At 35.2% G+C, this 21009-nt stretch overlaps 1 protein-coding gene across 16 annotated transcripts in view; it reads left to right on the forward strand.

The window, feature by feature from the left end:
- SOX6 (SRY-box transcription factor 6) overlaps positions 1–21009 on the forward strand; it is a 685495-nt gene that overhangs the window by 244513 nt on the left and 419973 nt on the right. The window contains exon 1 of one of the 16 annotated variants that reach the window (XM_061146964.1): positions 11986–12079. The exons of the other annotated variants lie outside the window; for them this stretch is intronic. The gene's annotated coding sequence lies outside the window, so the exon portion shown is untranslated. Of the gene's footprint in view, positions 1–11985; positions 12080–21009 lie in introns of those variants that run through there. 16 annotated transcript variants of the gene reach the window in all.

Raw genomic sequence — 21009 nt, forward strand, 5'->3', positions numbered from 1 at the left:
AACAGAGACACACATTTCTAGATCAGAAAGAAAAAAAAAATGCCCTTGGTTCATTTCTGATATGTTGATTTTATTTTATGCTGCCACCTTTTCTTTCTTTTTCAGCCATGTAGTCAGTGATTGCTCAATAATAGCTAAATTGCCTAAAGCAGTCTATTTTTAAGAATTTTTATTTTAGAAGGTAAAGAAATGCATTTCACTCATGACTTGGTTTCTTGAAATTTCAGTATTTTATCAGTTTATTTTGCTGTTTCCCTAGAGTTGTTTAAACTTTTTTTTGACCCTAAAAATAAGGGTGTGTCAGAATTGTTGCAAGCAAAGATAGAGGTAATCATATATGGTTCCTGTTATAAGCTTTGTGTTGATACTGACTGCTATTTAAAATAAGACCTCTAAGATGTATCTACTTTTAGCATTTTTTTCTTTCAAGTGACTTTATTGTACAGAATGTAATCAATTTTTTCATAATAGTTACATTTTTATACCTTTATTGTTCAAGGATTAATCTGGCTATTTGAATAAGAAACTCAATTGAGAATGTATTTCTTAAATTTCTAAAGACTGCCTTTTAGCTTTTATAATCACCTATATACTCTGATTTCCTAAATAATTTGTTCTTTAGAAAATATAAACAAAATTGAAGAATATGATATTTAAAATCATCCATAATTCCATTACCAGTGATAACCCCTATTAAAATTAGAAGGTAATATGTGTTATAATTAAGGGTATATCCTATCTAGTTTTAAGTTATAATTTTAAAGTTTAATTATCTAGCATCTTGCCTTGGTGACTCAGAGTCATGGTGATGAACATTTGATTGCTGAACTGCTCCTTGAGTTGTCTGCTAAGGCTAGTTATCTCTGTGCTGAGTGGGCCCCCAGACGGCTATGCTTTTTGGGTGCCTGTGTCTGCATTTTGAATTTTCTGTCTTTGCCTTTGTTTCCAGACTATAAACTGTCATTTCTTGATAATCAGTGTTTTTACCTACTAATATTAATCCTCCTTCAATACTCCCATGGACTGCTATTTCTGTTTGGCTCAGTGTTAAATAGAGAAAAGGGGAAAACTAGCAGTTTTATAAAGTTCCTTTATGTTGTACAGCACTAATACAGGTGCTTTCACGTAAATGATGCTATTAAATTTTCACGCTATGTTCTTGAATATTGTTAGTTCAATTTTCTTAGATAACAGAGAACAATTTACTGAGCATTTGCTATATATGAGGCACTGTGCTAAGAACTTTACATGTATTGTGTTAATTGGGTTTATTTCTGTAATACTCCAGTGAGGTGGATTGTTTTACAGATAGAAACACCTAGGTATTTCTTGTAACTTGCCCAAGATCATAATACTATTAAGTAGTAGAATCAGGATTTGAACTCATGTGGGCCCCTCAAATCATTAAAAGCACTATAATTTTATCTGAAGTGAAAGTAAATAGATTCTGACCTCAGGAATTCTTCTTTAAGAAAAGTAAAGGAGCTTTACTATACTACTTTGACATCTGTTTTGGGTTTGTTCCTTTCTAATTCCCTTCATTGCTCTATTATAAGGATGATGCTGAATAAGGGATCTATGGAGAAATGTGGGTGTCTGAGGAACTCAATATTTCAGGACAAATTAATCCTAAAAGAATGAGGTTAAAAAGATTTATCAAGGAAGGAGTAATTCTTGTTAAATAAGTCCATCTTTCATAATTCATAGAATAATGAGTGTATTCCCTGAAAAATTTCCTATATTAAAAGGTCCTGAGTTATTTGAAGAAAAGCTATGACAAACCTAGACAGCATATTAAAAAGCAGAGACATTACTTTACTGACAAAGGTCCATCTAGTAAAAGCTATGGTTTTTCCAGTAGTCATGTATGGATGTGAGCGTTGGACCATAAAGAAGGCTGAGAGCCAAAGACATGCTTTTGAACTGTGGTGTTGGAGAAGACTCTTGACAGTCTCTTGGATTGCAAGGAGATCAAACCAGTCAATCCTAGAGGAAGTCAATCCTGAATATGCATTGGAAGGACTGATGCTGAACCTGAAGCTCCAATACTTTGGCCACCTTATGTGAAGAGATGACTCATTGGAAAAAACCCTGATGCTGGGAAAGACTGAAGACAAAAGGAGAAACAGGAAGCAGAGGATGAGATGGTTAGATAGCATCACTGACTCTATGGACATAAGTTTGATCAAACTCCGGGAGATGGTGAAGGACAGGGAAGTCTGGAGTGCTGCAGTCCATGGGGTTGCAAAGAGTCAGACAGGACTGAGCGACTGAACAGCAACAATACAGTAATTAACCAAAATACCATTGTATTGATTGTCCGTAGCTATAATTCTTGGGGAAACAGGTTTTAATATCTATGTATATTTTTAATTATACATGAAATAAAATAGTAATTTCAAGGAAAAAGCCTCATTAGTTTCTTTCAGGGTAGTTCAGAGGGCTTCCTTGGTGGCTCAGACGGTAAAGAATCCACCCCTAGTGCAGGAGACCCAGGTTTGATCCCTGGGTCGGGAAGATCCCCTGGAGAAGCGAATGGCTACCAAAGCCAATATTCTTACCTGGAGAATTCCATGGACAGAGGAGCCTGGCGGACTGTAGTCCATGGGGTCGCAAAAACTCAGACATGACTGAATGACTAAGCACGTGTGATAGTTCAGAGGTTAAGTGGTGGTGAAGAACTTGGTCTTTAAAGTTTTCTGCCTAGATTCAAATCCTAACTTGACCATTGCTAACATAAAGTTGGATAAGTTAATTTCTATGTGCCTACTTTCTCATATGTAAAATGGGGGTAGTGACAATAATATCTACAAATTAATGCCCTCTCCAATATGAGTTGTTTGTTTTGTGGACTAAATATGTATAAAATAACTTGTATAATGCTTACTGTACAATAAGTGCTTTACAAGTGTTACTTTTACTTTAATTTGAACTTTTTTTCAAATCTCTGAGTTCTGTAAAAACCGCTAACAATTTTAAGTCTTTGCCTATCAAAATAGTATATTTTTCACTTCACAAATAACCTAACCTGCCTTCCATTATTCCCTCTTTCCTTTCTTAAGACCTACCCTGAAGTTGACAGTGACCTCACAATGAACTCTGTAACTTCATTTTAGGTCATTTTTTAGAGCTAAGCATAGAAACATCCAAAGTTGCACTATTTTATTCAGAATGGACAAAAACTTCATGTGAGGTATCAAATATAGTGTCTTTTTACCTTCAGATAATTTCCTCTTATGTTGTGAGATTTTTTTCCCCTGTCATTTGAAATTATGATGCATTAGGCAATTAGGTCAAAAGTGGAGTCCAACAACTGACTTGAATGTTGAATGTGCATTGGTATCCTATAATAGAGGGGACTCCTTGTTTATTTGCTAGTTTATTTTTGAAAGAAAGTTGTAAATGGCAATTTACTCTACCACCCCCCCCCCATGGTGTACATGTGCAAGACAAAGATAAAAACTATGTTTCCTTCGTGGAAGGGTGTGGAGGTAGAGGATGATTTCAAATTAGAAATAATGACAGCAATAGAGGCTTCCGATGAAGATACAGTGGCCACCAAAGGACAAAGGAGAGAAGCTAATTTCTGAAGTTGAGGTATTTGATTAAACATTTATGTTGTTCTTTATGTGTACAAGTGCCAAGTATGTTGTTATTTATGAGCTGAGGAGAGGTGTGTTTGGCAGAGGTGTTTATTGGATGGTTTGATGATGGCTGGGAGAGAAGCAATACTGAGATATTCAGAAAACCTGTAATAAGTAAAAAATATTTTGATAGGTAAAGACTTTGGCTTTTTAAAGCTTTTGCAATGATTAACTGGGAGAATTGGTTTATTATTAATGGTGGTTTACAATTTTGGATAATAACATTGACTTAGAGAAAAAACTGCCAGATTTTGATTAGAATGCCTAATGCTTTCTTGTATTACTTTAATGAACTTCCTTTTGTAGAGACAGCTTACAACTTTGTCAGCCTCAGGTGACTTTGTGTTTATTTTTTTAAAGTCTGGTATTGTTCTTCTGTGTGTGTGTGTTTGTGTTTGTGTGTGCATGTGTATTTGGATTGGAGGAGGAAATAGGGAAAGAATGTGCTATTTTAAGGAGATGAAAAGTCAGTGAAAGTTGATGTAAGGAAATAGATGTTTGTAATGAAAAATAAAGGATTTCAAGCATGTTTTCTCCCTTAACAAGAAAAATTAAAGTACATTATGCATAGTTCCATGAAGAATGTATATAAATATCATATGCAAAATTAAAGAACAGCAAAAACTTTCTAAAAAGTTATTGTATATGATTTAATAAAATTGTAACAGCGGTAAAGAGAAATTTTTTTGAACATACTTTTAAATATAGTGTCCAATTGGGATAAATTTTCAACAGTATAGGCTGGGCCATTTATAGATTACAGCACTTTTAATTTTCTCAATGTTACAAAGTGTTGATTTTGATAAAGAATTTGTTGATGGTATATCAGCTTCTCCATGTGGAGGAGTGCTACTGAGTGATTAGTCAGTCTTGGGGCTTATGGCCAAAATTCAGAAATTGTGTCCCCAGTTCTTCTGGCCTTCTCAAAATGGGAAGAAGCTAGTAAGTTTTCCTGAGTCTTGATTCCTTGTGAAACAAATTCTTCATTATCAAGCATGTCTGTGTTTTTCCTCTTTCTTCATCTTCTTTCTTTTTTTGGAAATTCTCTTTTTCTCTCACGTTGTTACTACCTCCATCTATATTTAATTAAGTAGATACTAATTTTAGAGATACTCCAGGTTTAAATTAGTTACGTGAAAATTCTTTACATTTCTATCATTTTTTATTGTAATTTTAAAGCCAAGGAGTCTAATTTTTCACTCTAAGTTTAAAACTGAGGAATCTAAAACTTGATGAGATTAGTTGATTTGCTCAAGATCACGTATTTAGGACCTGGATCAGGATTTTTGGTAATGCTACACTGCCAAATAATTGGTCCCTATTCAGTTTTTCTTTGTTTTTCCATCTTGATGACTAGCGTCAAGATATTTGTTTTAATCAAATGTTCAACCATGTAAAGTTATTTTAATTTACTGTATCTATCTGTCTATTAATAGAGGGACATGTTTCAAGGAGATTTACCTCATTGCTTCGTAGGGCTCATTTCCAGCTTGAAATAGTACTTTTAAAGGGTTTCATCATTTTAAATAAAATTTCTAATTGGATAGAATATACTAATACATCTATGATTTGCCTTTGGAGAAAAATATTATATGTTTTTGGTCTGTTGTGATAATAAGGCATATGTTATTTTTTGCTTTTCCATAAATTATACTTATTTAACAAGTAGAATGGATTTGGAGAAAAGGGTAAAATATAGTCTTTTTCACTGCTTTTATTTTTTTGTTATTACAAAGCAAACTAGTTATTGGGGAGAATTTGGAAAATATAGAAAAGAAAATTTAAAAAAACTCTATGACATCTAGAGATACCTAAAAAATGCTTATACTGATTATATGCTTCAAGTTTTCCTACTTAGATGCATATTTTTTTATTTTTAAAAGAAAAATATCTTATTGCAGATGCTGTTTTGCAAGCTACTTTTTAAAAGTTAACATATCATGATGATTTTCCCGTCCTTAAATATTCTTCTGCATAACTTTTCTTTTTAAAAATGAACTTTATTTGCTACAAAAGTAACAGATACTGCATATAAGAAATTTAGGAAACATATAAAAATAAAAAGAAGAAAAACCTTCATTCTCAGTCAAGATATAATCATTATAATATCAAGGTTATATACATCCAGTATTAAAATTTTGTTTCTCCCTCTCTAATGTTAATATCTATATCTCCTTTTTATACAAAAATGGAATTCTATGGTAACAAATGCTTTATATCCCACTTTTTTATTTAACAGTATCTCATATCATTTACATTTTCCTGTGATACCACTATTACTTTACATCATTATTTTTAATGGTTGCATACTATTCCATTTGTGGGCCTCTCATAGTTTATAATTGATCATCTATAGTTAAGGTATTTAAAAATTTTTTACTATTATTAACAACATTGTAATAAAGTCTTTTGTAGATCGATCTTTGCACACATCTCTGATGATTTCTTTAGTTTAAATTTTTAGAAATGATTTCTTGATTAGTCACTTTTTAAAGATGTTTAATGCATATTGCCAAAATGTCCTCCAGAAAAGTTGAACTGGTTTACTTTTATCAGCAGTGCATGAGAGTACTCACTTGCCACATCCATGCTTACACACACTACTGTTGTTATTTTCAACCATTGCCAATATGACAGGTGGAAAATGGCAGATTATTTTTATTTTTTTGCAGATTATTTTTAGTATAATTATATTTCTTTGATTAGTAGTGAAATGAATATTTCTTCATTTGTTTATTGCTCATTTGCATTTCTTTTCATTTTTAAAAAATAACTTTCTTATATCCTTTGAGAAGTAGCTTTGATTTTGGAGTTGGACTGTTGGCGACAGAATTTGAATCTTGGTTCTACCGCCACTACTTACTAACTCTGTAACCTTGGGTGTTTATTTAATCTCTTGGTTCTTCAGTTCCCTTATCTGTAAGTTTCTTATGTTTCATAGACTTGTTGCAAGGGTCAAATGAATGAACATATGAAATATTTAAAATAGTCCAGCAGAAAGTAATGCACATGACTATAATGAGCAGTTCTTCCTAATTTGTAAGAAGCCTTTATATGCTAAAAATTAATCCTTTATCATTCATGATGCAGATTTTTTTTTCCAACCTTGTCATTTTGTCTTTCACTTAAAGTGTTTAGAAAATCAATTCTCTCTCATTAAATCTAAACTTTTATTATTTTCCTTTTTTTTTTTCTGCCTTTGGTGTCACTTTTAGGGATGTCTTTTCCACCCAACATTATATATTTGCATATATTTTATTATATTGATAGTATTATCATGTTTTTTTACATTTAATTTTTAATCCATCTGAAATTTATTTTGTTGTGTGATATGCTATTAGGATATAAAGAACCCACCTTCTCAACAGTATTAGTCGTATAATCCATCTTTTAAACACAACAATTATCATGGACTAAATTCTTAAAGATATTTGAGTCTGTTTTTAACTTCTTTTATTAATAATCGATCTGATCATCTACTTGGAATACTTTTAACTAGTGACATTTTATATTTTTTAATTGAATTATGTTTTTAAAATTATTTTGGTTATTGCAAGCATTTGTTTTTTCAGATGAACTTTAGAATAATCTTATCATTTCTTCCCCTGCCCACCAAAAAAACCCTCTGATTTTTATAGAAGTATAGTAAACTTATAAGACAGTTTGGGAGCATATGATTTTTAGACTGATATGTTGTATTTTACTTTAAGGATACATTTTAAATTAAATCCACTGTGCTTAGTACACAACAGGCAGACAGCAGAAGTTGTTGAATAAATGTTAAATATGTTAATAGTAACTGTTGAAAATTTACATGGTTTTAATTTTTACCTATCATAAACAATACTTCAATGAACAAACGTAAATCTTTGAATACCACCATGATTGCTCCTGTGGAATAAATTCCTAGACATCTAAAATACAGTTCAAAGAGTATTTTTATTGATTTTGATATACCGCCAAGTAATTTTCTAGAAAGGATACACTGGTTCATACTCCCATCAACAGTTTAAAATCATACTGTTGTGATCAGCTCAGTGTTTGTATCCCCATTGTAAGATGAAATACCAATTTCTAATAAGCTTAAAATTAATATTTCATGATAAAAGAAACACTTTTACTTTTTAAGTGGTTGTTTATGTTTTCTGAATATGAAGGAGAGGCACATTAAACCTGCAGAATTTAGAGTAAAATAACGTATTTCCTCTGCTATAGGATAATAAACCAACCAATGTAGATATAAATCCACATGCTTGGGCAGAGTCACATGTGCAAGGAACCACATGATGATGATGATGGTGATAATACAGTAAATAAATATTATTTTAAGATAATGTCTTCAAGTGACTTTTCCCACTATTCTAAATTATATTTCTCCTTTCTTTGTACTGTGAGATCACTTCTCCCTCTCTTCTGATAAAAAGAAATTCAACTTACTTAGTTTTAGTAACTTAATTAGTTTTAGTGTTTATCCAGTTTTAATTCTTTTAATAGTGACAGAATATTGTCACCATTACCTTGCATGGACAATCTCACTCCTTCTATGACCAACTGGCTTTATGTTACAATTTTTGTTAGAGGAAAAAAAAATTTGTATTTATTTTGTTTTGTCCTTGCATTCCTGGGAACTGAGATTTAAACAAGAAAGTAAACTAAGACTATGATTTTGAATAGTTAGATGGAAAGAAACTTATAAACAAAGGGCTTTAAGTACTCTGGTTCCTTTAGTATTTTATTGATCTATTTATTTACTTTTCATTCTTCCTCTTTATCTCTCTTTTGGCAGTATACATACCACAAAAAAAAGAGGGTAAGGCTCAATCAGTTGCGATAGTACAGTTATTACTACTGTATTTTAAAAGTTGAAGTCCTCCTTGCTTGGGAATAAATACCACTAACTTTAATATCTCTGTAACCACAACTTTTTGTTTTTATAAAGTGTCTTTATCAATTGAACTTTTAGTTTTCGGAAGAATAATAGTCCTTTTTTTGTTTTTCTCTTCTTTCCTCTTTCCTACCTTCTCTCCATCTTTTCCATCCACTCTGGCCCCTCCGTTTCCCTCTTCCCTTCCTTTCCTTTCTTTCTGTTTAGTACTAAAGAGATTCAACAGTCAGCTCTGGAGTCTGAAATGTTTCATCAGTAGTGCAGTAGTGTTCAACAGTTGCCTGGGGAGATTTAAGTTGCCCTATGCTTGGTCTATAGAATGTAGTCGGGGACTTAATGATGATCACAAAGAATTCTTTCCTTATTTTCTTCACTTTAACCTCATAGAGATCATATGAAATTCTTACCTATAGCAAGAGTGTATGATTTTAAAACCGAATTTCCTTAACTTTTCCCGTATTCCCAGAGCCTATCTTTTGAAATGAGGTTTTAGCCATTTAAAGGCAGGAGGATAGAGGAAGTGGGTGAAAGATTCCACTTACAGCTAACTCTAGCAAACATGCATGGATTATGTCTTGAGCATTAAGTATAATTTTCTAATCCTGGGATGACTTTCACTTGACAGCCAGCATGTTTCCCCTTCTCTGTTTGAACTCTTGTTTCTACTCTCACCCCTTGCCCATTTGGAGGGGGGGCGGGATTTCTAGTTTAATATTGGCCTTGAATCAAGTCAGAAGGTATAGATCTAGGAGGGTAAAAAAAAAAATCACATAATGTAGGCCAGACCTATACAGAAATGACTTGACATTAACCAAATTGTTTGCTGAATATCCTGTTTGTATTAGATCTGCAATTGTGTGCATTACTATAATCATATATCATTCATCAGAGAGGTATGCAACTATAGAGTTTTAATGGGTTCTTTAGACTATATCCATGTCCTTTGTCTTTTGTGTACAGTGCTCAGTACTTTGGAATTTGGGTATCTGTATTCTAGTTCCAGTATCCCTTGGTGCTTTAGAATTTGGAGAGCTGGATTCTAGTTTCAACTCTCTCTGCTACTAATTAGCAACTAGTTACTTGCCTGAGCAAACTGCTTAAGCTTTCTAGGCCTCACTTCCTTTCAGTTGTAACAGTCTTTGATTCAGTGATGCAAACTATCTAATCTCAGCTGGAGAGATTAGGTTTGATATATAAAAAATGTTATTACTCTCTTTCATAATGTGTATAACTACTGTGTGAGTGAGTTAGGCTGAAAAAATAATTGGAATGGACTAATAAAGTTTGAAAAGGGTTTAAGAAGTGTTAGTGAGCATTTGAGATTTTTTGAATTGTAAATTGATGAAATTATAGCTATTTTCTCATGTAATGTGTAATGGCAGTAGTCATTTTTTAATTAGATAACCCTCTTAAGTTCTATTTAATAAGTTTCTAATAGGTATAATGTTAGTATTAAGTTTGATTCTTATACTTTCACTCTGTGATTTTTGACCTTAGCTGTTTTCTTTTCTTAAAACAATAATACAATATGGCACAGCCATAATAATTACAGAAATAAAGAGAAGGGATGAAAGTATAGAAAATGAGAGAGAAAGGGAGGGAGTGGGGGGAAATGAACACAAAAGGAATAAGAGTGAACTTGGTCATTACTTTCTAAGTATTCTCTGGCCTTCAACAGCAATTTTATGTTACTATTTCTTGGATTTTGCAGTGGATAAAGCATCTCTTGTTTTTCAATTTGAATTATTTAAAATATTTGAGTGATATTATGGCACATGTTAAAGCAAACACTGGTACTTAAGTCTAGTACTAGATAGGAGAAAATGGTAAAAAGCTATCTGAATGTCCATTGACAGAGGAATGGATAAAGAACATGTAGTATATATATATAATGGAATATTACTCAGCCATTAAAAGAATGAAATAATGCCATTTGCAACAACATGGATGGATTTAGACATTATCATCTAAGTGAAGTAAGTCAGACATAGATAAATATCATATGGTATCACTCATATGTGGAATCTAATTAAAAAAAATGATACAAGTGAACTTATCTACAAAACAGAAACAGACTCATAGATTTCAAAAACAAACCTATAGATACCAAAGGGGAAAGAAATGTGGTTAAAGGGATAAATTAGGAGCTTGGGATTAACGTACACATACTTACTATATATAAAAGAAAACTAACAAGAACCTGCTGTATAGCACAGGGAACTCTACTCAATATTCTTTAATCTACGTGGGTAAAGATTCTCGAAAAGAATGTACATACAGGTTTAACTGATCACTTTGCTGTACGCCTGACTAACAATATTGTGAATCAACTATAATACAATTAAAAAAAGGAGAAAATGGTATTAATACTGCTATCATTTTTTCTCTTTTAAAATGCATTCCACATGTGATATTTGAAATACTGTTTGTATGGCAAAGCTAATTTTTAGAGTGAGTTTGAAATGCATTGTTATTGTTTTAGCTGAACAAGCACTAAGAAGGCAGAAGGGTTGGAAACAAAGGCTACAATCCTGTGAATTAGTGATAGCATACTTCAAAGTTCCTATATAATATGATTAGTGGATATTCTTACAAACTAGAAAAATTGGAGTTCCTGACAATGAAAATGTTCTGAATAGGGTTTGCAGATTTTCTGATTTTGGGAGTAGACTTTTCTATAGGACTTTACATGTTTTATAAGAGGTAGTTCCCAGATCTGTGGATATACAGTTCAGGATGTTGTGAGTGATGAAGAGGCATTTTCTTAGTCCATTGGGCTACTGTAACAAAATAACCGTAGATAGTTTATAAACAGGCTTCCCCTATGACTCAACAGGTGAAGAATCCTGCCTGCAATGCAGGAGACACAGGAAACATGGGTTCAGCACCCAGGTTGGGAAGATCCCCAGGAGAACCACTCTATAGTCTTGCTTGAAAAATCCCATGGACAGAGGAGCCTGATGGGCTACAGTCCAATGGGTTGCAAAGTTTATAAACAATAGAAATTTATTTATTACAGTTCTGTAGGCTGGAAATCTGACATCGGGGTACTGACTGTTGAATGAGGGCTATTTTCTGGCTCACAGACTTATTGTTGTATGGCGGAAGGGACTAGGGAGCTCTTTAGGATCTCTGTTAGTACTGTTAGTTGCTCAGTCATGTCCAACTCTTTGTGATTCCAAGGACTGTAGCCCGCCAGGCTCCTCCGTCCATGGGATTTTCCGGGCCAGAATACTGGAGTGGATTGCCATTCCCTTCTCTGGAGGATCTTCCCAACCCGGGGATCAAACCCAGGTCTCATATGTTGCAGGCAGATTCTTTACCTTTTGAGCTACAGGGAAGACCTCTTATAAGATCTCTTTTATAAAAGCACTAATCCCATTCATGATGGCTCTATCCTCATGACCTAATCTCACTTTCCAGTGGCCCCATCTACTGATACCTTCACCTTTAGGGGTTATGATTTCAACACATGAATGCTGGGGGAGATACAACATTCAAACCATAGCAGCTAAAGGAAACTCAGAGAAAGGCTTGGCTTTATATTTTGGTAAGTATGATGCAGTATAATATTGTGAGATGATATCTGCATAGAAGCAGTAGTAATTGTATTGAGTTTGCATAGTCTTCATTATTTATTAAATATACAAGGGCTTAGAGGCTGTATTAGTAATGATAAGTTAGTCTTTCTTTCTTTCTATGGTATTATCTAATAATTCTCAGGACATATGATATATATCAATATATATGTTTTTTCAACATATTTGTTATATACTTTCATTTCTTAAAGATTACAGAGTTTAGCACATATAAACCATAAAACCACAAACTCTTGCAATAAAATTTAGGTAACACCTGGGTATGACAATTAAATTCTCAGTTGTGATACCACACCATTTATTTGCAAGATTTGTTGATTCCAGAGCAGTAGGGGAAGATGTTATAAACAACAGGTACTATCTAATAGAATAGGCATGCATGCTTGCTAAGTTCGTTTCAGTTGTATCTGACTTTGTGCAACCCTATGGACTGTAGCCTGCCAGGCCCCTCTGTCCTTGGAATTTCTCAGGCAAGAATACCAGAGTGGATTGCCATGCCCTCCTCCAGGGGATCTTCCCAATCCAGGGATTGAACCCATGTCTCTTACATCTCCTGCACTGGCAAATGTGTTCTTTACCACTCACCACCTGGAAGCCCTTATTTGATAGTGAAAGAATGACCCAAAGAAGGAAGTTGGACCTAAGGGAAAAGAACAGAATATGAAAGAAGGAGTATGTTAAAGGAAGAGACTTCAAACAGTGATACAGAAATTGAAGAAGAGCCCATTTGCTTGGATTGACTGCTGACATGTTTCTGTTTTAGACAAATGTTGAGAATGTATTTCTCTACATTTTGTAAAAGTGCAGAATTGTGCATTGTGAACTGTCCTTTGCAGTTGTCATTCTATGTCTGAATTATGAAAGCATGTTAGGGACTTAAAACTCGTATAGTTTGTGTCACAGCTATAGTTTAATAGTGAAATTATATTTCTTTTGTGCATTGGTGTTCATAGATATACTGTGAATAATTTTCTAATGTGAATAATTTTCTGCACAATGTCATTTTCTTCTCCAGTTGTTCCTGATAAATAACTTTACACACTATGATATTACATTTGTCACAAGAGTTAAAAAGTGGTTGTATCTTATGAGCATCACAAGTTCTGAACAGAGTTCACTTTAACTAATGTGGAATTTTATAGCATCAGAAAAAATAATGAAGTGTTTTCAAAATGATGAGTAGGAGTTCATAGAAAATGAAAGAAAACTTATATATCAGAGCTTAAAGTTTTAATTAAGGATCTCTGTGTTCCAGTTATTCCAACCAGGTGTTCTGCCAGTGATGACAAAGTTACTCATCTATCCTGTCTTCATCTAGCGCTTCAAGATGGTTAATGATTTCCTTCTTCTATTGCCTTCCTTTATTTTAATTTTTGTTCAGTTCTCCTTCTGTGAAAGATGTTCAGCTTCTTGTGACAAAAGGTTAACTGTGTGCTTCTTTTGGAATCAATTATTATTGCCCTCACTCAGCTGGGCTTATCTTGGTGTAACCTTTTGAAGAAGTAGCCTTTCCAACAAAGTCTTACTCTGCGCTGTCAACCTGAGTCTTTGTTAGTGCTCTCTTCTCCCTTCTGACTCACATAGTCTTGATTGGTTGGCTCCTCAACTTAGCTTGCCATCTGTCTCTACTTTCCCTTCCTTTTTGCATCTTCTTCCTATGATGTTAATTTGTCATTCTTTTTGAGATATAGTTGATATATAGCACTGTATAAGTTTAAGGTGTACAGCATAATGGTTTGTCTTATGTTTAGTGTGAAACAATTACCACAATAAGTGTAGTTAACATATCATTATTTCTTCTAGAAAAATCTGTGTTTCTCTATCAGTTCAGTTCAGTCGCTCAGTTGTATCCGACTCTTTGCGACCCCATGAATCGAGGCACGCCAGGCCTCCCTGTCCATCACCAACTCCCGGAGTTTACTCAAACTCATGTCCACCAAGTTGGTGATGCCATCCAGCCATCCCATCTTCTGTTGTCCCCTTCTCCTCCTGCCCCCAACCCCTCCCAGCATCAGGGTCTTTTCCAGTGAGTCAACTCTTTGCATCAGGTGGCCAAAGTATTGTAGTTTCAGCTTCAGCAACAGTTCTTCCAATGTTATTCAGGGTTGATTTCCTTTAGTTTGATCTCCTTGTAGTCCAGGAAACTCAAGAGTCTTCTCCAGCACTACAGTTTGAAAGCATCTGTTCTTTGGCGCTCAGCCTTCTTTATGGTCCAACTTTCACATCTGTTCATGACTGCTGGAAAAATCATAGGTTTGACTATACAGACCCTTGTTGGCAAAGTGACATCTCTGATTTTAAATATGTTGTCTAGGTTTGTCATAGCTTTCCTTCCAAGGAGCAAGCATCTTTTAGTTTCATGGCTGCATTGACCATCTGCAGTGATTTTGGAACCCAAGAAAATAAAATCTGTCACTATCTCCACTTTTTATCCTTCTATTTGCCATGAAGTGATGGGACTAGATACCATGACCTTAGTTTTTTGAATGTTGAGTTTCAAGACAGCTTTTTCACTCTCCTGTTTCACCAAGAGGTTCTTTAGTTCCTCTTCATTGTTATGTACCAGGCACCACACCATATGGTCATTGAAGATATATCAGTGAACTAAACAGAAATTCCTACCCTCAAAGAGCTTATATTATACTGGAAGGAAAAAGGCAATATAGAAAAGAAATTATTTTATAGTAACTCAGAAGATAAATGCTATGGAGAAAAATAAAATAGGTAAGGTGAATAGGGAGTGCCGAGTGTGTAAATACGTCCAGTTTTAAGTAGGATGGTCATGGAATTTTTCATTGAGAAGAAAATCTTTCCTCATAGACTTAAAATAACAGCAAAGGAACCATGCATGCATATATCTAGAGAAGAGTGTTTCAGGCAGAGGGCATGACCAAAGTAGAGACTTTAATGTTGAAATGTGTTTGATGTTCACGCAACTGTAAAGAGAGCAGGATGGCTGGAGATGAGTAAATGAAAGGAAAATAATAGAAGTCAGAGAAATAATAGGAACCAGATTATTAGGAACTTGTATATCATTGTGAAGATTTTTGCTTTTATTCTGTGTGAGATGGGATGCCATTGGAACATTTTGAGCAGAGGAGAATATGATATTCTTGTGTTTTGAAAGGATCATTTAGATTGTTGCTGGGAATAAATTTTAGGGATGCAAAAGGGTGGAAGCAGAATGACCACTTAAAGGCAACTCCAGTAATCCAGGTGAAAGTTACTGGTGGTGTAGAGTAGCAGTGGAGGTGGTAAGAAGTGGTTATATTCTAAACATAGTTTTAATGAAGAACTAACAGGACTTTCTAGTAGATTGGATATGGAGGGTGAGAGAAAGAAAGGAATCAAGGATGACTCCAGGATTCTGGCCTGAGACGGTATAAGGATAGAGTTGCCATTAAGTCAAGTGGGAAAGGCTTTGAGAGGAACAGGTTTTAGGAAATATCAGAAACTCAGTTTTGGACATGTTAGATTTGAGATGTTTGCTAGCTATCCAAAGGAGGTAGGGAGTAGACAGGAGAGAGGAGTGGACTGGAGATTAAAATTTATGATTCTATAAGCTTATACAGATATGAGTATAGTACTTCTAGATCTCAATCTGTTATTTGTTCTGTTTGAAAGACTTGTTTCTGAGTCTTTGGTTAAGATAATATTGAAAAAATCTGTATTATGTTTAATTCTGAGTGTAAATTCTGGTTCAAATGTAAATTTATTCCATTGTCAATCTTCTGGTCTGCCTGTATAGTCAAGCATAGTCACATCTAGTCAGGAGAACAAAAACCATGATAAACAGTTTAAGTGGATGAGACTTAATTGAGGATACTTGCTATACAGGTATTGGAAGGTTGAAAAAACAAAAAGGGAAGTCAATAGTTCCTATATCTATATGTTTCCAGATATAACTGTAGGGAGCAGCTGCCAGTGATGCCAGCTTCCATTTGTGTGGAAAGAACGTGGCCTATTTGAGTTTAGGAACGTGGAAAAAAATGAGGACTGGGGCTTAGATTTCTGGGGAGAGGGTGTGCTGTGTGACTTGCTCAGCCTACTGAGGGGAACATGACATGGCTTCTGCTCTAATCACTGAGAGGAGAGTTGTCAGCTGGTGTTGGTATCTTTGAGGGGGTTAGGCAGCTGGTAGTGGGAGTGCTAAAAGAAGCTAAGCTGATGGGAATGTAAAATGGTGCAGCCATAAGCATATTTTGCTGCTGGAGGGATGCTCTCATGAGCTAGAAAAAGGAAGTCTCTTCTCTTCTCCTCCCATCTTCTAATTTCCCACTAGTCCCTCTCATTGGCTGAGCCTAATAGGAAGCCAGCTGGCAAGGGAGCATGGGAAATAGAGTGCCTCAGAATCACAGAGCAGAGTATTGAAGGGTGATGTGAGAGTCAGAGACAGTAGGTAAATAACTGGCACATGTACTGTGAATGTTAACATATGAATACAATTTTAAGACCTCATTCCATTGAAATGTTCAGCAAAGTGGGACACTTTATATTTTAAGCCATAGTACTTTGGCTATTTGTTGATAATAAATAGAAAATAATATTTGGTGTTAAAGAGGATAATAACTGATTAATTTTAAGAGTGACTTGGTTTTCAAAATTTTAAGCTACTTTCTGTCTCCAGGCAAGAAATTAGTCAGTTCACTCATCCAGCGATAGGTACTATTCTTGCACTTAAAATATGTTAGTGAATACAACAAACAATTTTAATTCTCACAGAGTTTATATTACTGATGGGACAGATGGATAATGACAAGCATGATAAGTAAGTTATAGAGTATATTAGAATTGTATAAGGTCTATAGAAAAAGAAATTTAGAGTAGGATAAGGTACATTAATAATGCAAGGAAGCAGTATTATTAAATAGAATGATTAGAATAGGAGTCATTGAGAACATGACATTTGAGCAAAGACTTGAAGAAGGTAAGAGTGTAAGCCATAGGAGAGGAAATTGTTATTTTCCTTTTTTTTTTTTTATAATAGCCTGTCTAGTGGATGTGATATTATATTTCATTGTGGTTTTGATTTGCATTTGCCTAATGATGGATGAAAAAGCAAAAAGATAGGACATTGAAAGATGAACTACCCAGGTTGGTAGGTGCCCAATATGCTACTGGAGATCAGTGGAGAAATAACTCCAGAAAGAATGACAGGACGGAGCCAAAGCAAAAACAACACACAGTTGTGGATGTGGCTAGTGATAGAAGCAAGGTCCAATGCTGTAAACAGCAATATTGCATAGGAACCTGGAATGTTAGGTTCATGAATCAAGGCAAATTGGAAGTGGTCAAACAGGAGATACCAAGAATGAACGTCAACATTCTGGGAATCAGTGAACTAAAACGGACTGTAATGGGTGAATTTAGCTCAGATGACCATTATATCTATTAATGTCGGCAGGAATCCCTTAGAAGAAATGGAGTAGCCATCATAGTCAACGAAAGGGTCTAAAATGCAATACTTGGATGGAATCTCAAAAACGTCAGAATGATCTCTGTTCACTTCCAAGGCAAACCATTCAATATCACAGTAATCCAAGTCTATGACCTGACCAGGAATGCTGAAGAAGCTGAAGTTGAACAGTTCTATTAAGACCTACGAGACCTTTTAGAACTATCACCCAAAAAAGATGTCCTTTTCATTATAGGGGACTGGAATGCAAAAGTAGGAAGTCAAGAAACACCTGGAGTAACAGGCAAATTTGGCTTTGGAGTACAGAATGAAGCAGGGCAAAGGCTAATAGAGTTTTGCCAAGAGAACACACTGGTCATAGCAAACACCCTTTTCCAACAACACAAGAGAAGACTCTACACATGGACATCACCAGATGGCCAACACCGAAATCAGATTGATTATATTCTTTGCAGCCAAAGATGGAGAAGCTCTATATAGTCAGCAAAAACTAGACCAGGAGCTGACTGTGGCTCAGATCATGAACTCCCTATTGCCAAATTCAGACTTAAATTGAAGAAAGTAGGGAAAACCACTAGACCATTCAGGTATGACCTAAATCAAATCGCTTATGACTATACAGTGTAAGTGATAAATAGATTTAAGGGACTAGATCTGATAGAGTGCCTGGTGAATTATGGACGAAGGTTTGTGACATTGTACAGGAGACAGGGATCAAGACCATCTTCAAGAAAAAGAAATGCAAGAAGGCAAAATGGTTGTCTGAGGAGGCCTTACAGATAGCTGTGAAAAGAAGAGAAGCAAAATGCAAAGGAGAAAAGGAAAGATATAACCATTTGAATGCAGAGTTCCAAAGAACAGTAAGGAGGGATAAGAAAGCCTGCCTCAGTGATCAGTGCAAAGAAATAGAGGAAAATAATAGAATGGGAAAGACTAGAGATCTCTTCAAGAAAATGAGAGATACAAAAGGAACATTTCATGCAAAGATGGGCTCAATAAATGACAGAAATGGTATGGATCTAACAGAAGCAGACAATATTAAGAAGAGGTGGCAAGAAAACACAGAAGAACTGTACAACTAAGATCTTCATGACCCAAATAATCACAATGGTGTGATCACTCACCTAGAGCCAAACATCCTGGAATGTGAAGTCAAGTGGGCCTTAGAAAGCATCACTACAAACGAAGCTGGTGGAGGTGATGGAATTCCAGTTGAGCTATTTCAAATCCTGAAAGATGATGCTGTAAAAGTGCTGCACTCAATATGCCAGTCAATCTGGAAAAGTCAGCAGTGGCCACAGAACTGGAAAAGGTCAGTTTTCATTCTAATCCCAAAGAAAGACAATGCCAAAGAATGCTTAAACTACCTCACAATTGCACTCATCTCACACGCTAGCAAAGTAATGCTCAAAATTCTCCAAGCCAGGCTTCAGCAATACGTGAACCATGAACTTCCAGATGTTCAAGCTGGTTTTAGAAAAGGCAGAGGAACCAGAGATCAAATTGCCAACATCCGCTGGATCATAGAAAAAGCAAGAGAGTTCCTGAAAAGCATCTATTTCTGTTGTATTGACTATGCCAAAGCCTTTGACTGTGTGGATCACAGTAAACTGTGGAAAATTCTGAAAGAGATGTGGAAATACCAGACCACCTGACCTGCCTCTTGAGAAACCTATATGCAGGTCAGGAAGCAACAGTTAGAACTGGACATGGAACAACAGACTGGTTCCAAATAGGAAAAGGAGTATGTCAAGGCTGTATATTGTCACCCTGCTTATTTAACTTATATGCAGAATACATCATGAGAAATGCTGGGCTGGAAGAAGCACAAGCTGGAATCAAGATTGCTGGGAGAAATATCAATAACCTCAGATATGCAGATGACAGCACCCTTATGGCAGAAAGTGAAGAGGAACTAAAGAGCCTCTTGATGAAAGTGAAAGAGGAGAGTGAAAAAGTTGGCTTAAAGCTCAACATTCAGAAAACTAAGATCATGGCATCTGGTCCAATCACCTCATGGGAAATAGATGGGGAGACAGTGGAAACAGTGGCTGACTTTATTTTTTTGGGCTCCAAATTCACTGCAGATGGTGACTGCAGCCATGAAATTAAAAGACACTTACTCCTTGGAAGGAAAGTTATGACCAACCTAGACAGCATATTAAAAAACAGAGACATTACTTTGCCAACAAAGGTCCGTCTAGTCAAGGCTATGGTTTTCCAGTGGTCATACATGGATGTGAGAGTTGGACTGTAAAGAAAACTGGGCACTGAAGAATGGATGCTTTTGAACTGTGGTGTTGGAGGAGACTCTTGAGAGTCCCTTGGACTGCAAGGAGATCCAACCAGTCCATCCTAAAGGAGATCAGTCCTGGGTGTTCATTGGAAGGACTGATGCTGAAGCTGAAACACCAATTCTTTGGCCACCTGATGCAAAGAGCTGACTCTTGAAAAGACCCTGATGTTGGGAAAGATTGAAGGCAGGAGGAGAAGAGGTCAACAGAGGATGAGATGGTTAGTTGGCATCACCGACTCAATGGACACGGGTTTGGGTGAACTCCGGGATTTGGTGATGGACAGGGAGGCCTGGCGTGCTGCAGTCCACGGGGTTGCAAAGAGTCGGACACAGCTGAGCAACTGAACTGAACTGACTGAATGATGGATGATGTTGAACATCTTTGCATATATTCATTGGCCATTTGTAGATCTTTGGAGAAATGCCTGTTTGAATCCTTTGCTCATTTTTGAATTGTGCTTGAAATTGTTGTTATTGAATTGTAGCAGTTCTCTATGTGTTGTAGATATTAATAAATCATCAGATACATGATTTGAAAACTTTTCTTTTTCTGTGAGTTGCTTTTTCACTCTCCTGGTAGTGTCCTTTGATGCATATAAGTCATTTAAATTGATGAACTCCAGTTTATCTTTTTTTCTTTTGTTGCCTGTGCTTTTGTGTCATATCTAAGAAATGATTGCAATGCAATGTCATGAAGACTTCCCCGAAGTCGTCTAAGGGTTTTGAGGTTTTAGCTTTTAAGTTCAGGTCTTTGATCCATTTTGAGTTAATTTTTGTATATAGTGTAAGGTAAGGGTTTACCTCTGTTGTTTTGTGTAGGTATTCAGTTTTCTTAGCACCATTTATTGAAGAGATCCTATTTACTTTAAATGAACTTTTTATAAATTTAGATATTGGGTAAAAAGAGATTAGAAATTATTGGTTTTTTACTTGTCTAGTGTTTTTTACATTCTTTTTGCTCTGTCTTTGTTGCCTGCTATTATTTGCAAAACATAATACAAATGCTAGTTAACTGAATAATTATTTCATAGTGAATATACAGTTAAAAGAATACTGTATTAGCTGTGGTGTTTTCTAGGAAAGTTACTTTTGAAACATACTTTTATAATATTTCTTGCTCCCCAGGAAATTTCATAGGCTTTATGTTTGTATATATATGTTATCTTGAA

The sequence above is a fragment of the Dama dama genome, chromosome 1, assembly GCF_033118175.1.
Source record: "Dama dama isolate Ldn47 chromosome 1, ASM3311817v1, whole genome shotgun sequence".
NCBI lineage: Eukaryota > Metazoa > Chordata > Mammalia > Artiodactyla > Cervidae > Dama > Dama dama.